This window comes from Rhagoletis pomonella, unplaced genomic scaffold (assembly GCF_013731165.1).
Source record: "Rhagoletis pomonella isolate Grant_MI unplaced genomic scaffold, Rhpom_1.0 Rhpom_scaffold_03196, whole genome shotgun sequence".
Lineage (NCBI taxonomy): Eukaryota > Metazoa > Arthropoda > Insecta > Diptera > Tephritidae > Rhagoletis > Rhagoletis pomonella.
In genome coordinates this window covers 1-2,269 of record NW_023461749.1, presented here as the reverse complement: position 1 = coordinate 2,269, position 2,269 = coordinate 1, and positions in this window count along the sequence as shown.

Below are 2,269 nucleotides of genomic sequence, written 5' to 3'. Positions count from 1 at the left end.
AAAAATCGCTCTTTAACAATTATTTTTTGACTTTTATTTAGTTACTCCTTAAATAACCGTTATTTCTGACTTTTATTTTATTAATCCAGAATAACAATTAATTTTTATTTTTATCTAAATAATCTGCAAATAACAGTTATTTTTGATTTTAAATTATATATCTTAGATAACAGTTATCGAAGACTTTCACTGACCTTTAGTTTTTAAATCATACTTATAAAATTCATTTTTTATAAGTCATAGGAAACTTTTGTTTCCCAACACCGTCTTAACTTCCAAAAATGTTAATGGCTTTTATACGAATGATTAAAAAATAAAGTCGGTGACTGATTTATATTAATGACATTTAGAAGTAAAAGTCACTGACTGATTTTTATTGATGACTTTTATAAATAAACGTCTTCAGTAACTGTTGTCTAAGACATATAATATAAAAATCAAAAATAATTGTTATTTATTTTTAATTTTGCATAAAAATTTTAAATACAAATTTATTTTCAAATTTGAATTTCGCTGAAAAAAGAAATCGATTGGTATGTATCACTTAGTTGTAGAAGATTTCATTCATAGTGAAATTTTCCATGACAGTTTACATCAATAACTGTTATTTTCGGTACCTGTAGGGAACTGATGAGTGAAGCGAGACGTATTTGCCGCAATAAGAAGTGAGAAGCGGAAATACGTGAGAGCGAAGAGTTGGATATACTGGCCGACAGGAAAAACACCCGAAAACTTTATAAAAGAGTTAGGCAACTTACGGAAGGTTTCAAGACCAGGCCGATTTACAGAACGTACTTAAATTATGGAAGGAAAACTTTTCCACCCTAATGAATGGCAGCGGCACTGAAAAAAGTGGAGAAGACGAACCCGAGACCACAATCGATGACGATGGAGTCTATGTCCCACCGCCTGACTATGCGAGGTACGAACAGCGATTACCCGGCTGAAAAACAACAAAGCTGCTGGAGCTGACGGCCTGCCAGCCGAGCTATTCAAGTACGGCAGCGAGGAGTTGATAAGGTGCATGCATCAACTCTTATGCAGATTATGGTGAGAAGAATGAATGCCCGACGACTGAAATTTAAGTATGCTCTGTCCAACCCACAAGAAAGGCGATCCCGCAATACACACCAACTACTGCGGGCCCAGCGTTCCAAGTAACCTATGGTCTTATCGAGCATATTGTGTTAAAGACTGAACCCCACCGTCAACCAACTGGCAAATTCACCGTAGACCAGGTATTTACAATACGTCAAATCTAAGAAAAGACCCGGAAGAAAATGATCGAGACTCACCATATATTTCTCGATTTTGAAGCCGCTTTCGACAGTACGAAAAGAAGTTGGCTTTATGTCGCGATGTCTGAATTTGGTTCTCCTGCGAAACTAATACGGCCGTGTAAAATGACGTTAGACAATACCACCAACTCTGTCAGAATTGGGAAGGATCTCTCCGAGCCGTTTTCTACCAAACGTGGTTTCCCTTTCGGGTGATTTCTTTGATATTGTGTTACGGAAGATCATAAGATGTGCCGAACTGAACCGCTCAGGGACAATACTTTACAAGAGCGTACAATCGGCATCGACATCAAGGGCCACGTCTGTTCTGCCTTCTCGGAATTAGACAGAGAAATGAAGCTTATTGGTCTGGTGGTGAACGAGATCGAAACGAAGTATCTCCTGAAAGCTAACGTAGAATCACTATTGCCAACAAGGACTACTTTGGGCTGAGTGGGCAATTGAGAATTAAAGTCCTGTCCCGTCGTAGGAAAATGGCATTCTATTAAATCACTCATCATCATCATGCCCGTGCTGGTGTATGCCACGGAACCATGGACAATGAAAGCATCTGATCAGGCGGCTCTTCGAGTTTTCGAGAGAAGGCTTCTGTATGAGTTTTATAACGACATGGACATAGGGCAGCGAATTAAAATCCAGCGGACGCTGGCTCAGTCATGTCTCTCGAATTGACAACGCTCCAACTCTGAAAGTATTCAAGGGGAAGGACTTGACTTCATTTGGTATTTCCGATTGGCGTCATGTTTAAAATTTCACATTCACAAATCCCTAGTAGGTTCTATAAATTTAAAAACATTGTTACACCATACATTACTTTTTGAAGTGAAACTTCTTACACGAGTTCGGAGATGGTTGCGTTAAATATTTAACACCAAGTCAAAAATTTGTATCGTTCGTTCGATTTTAAAAGATGAGGTGTCAAATTGAAGATGAAGATGAAGATGAAGATGAAGATGAAGATGAAGATGAAG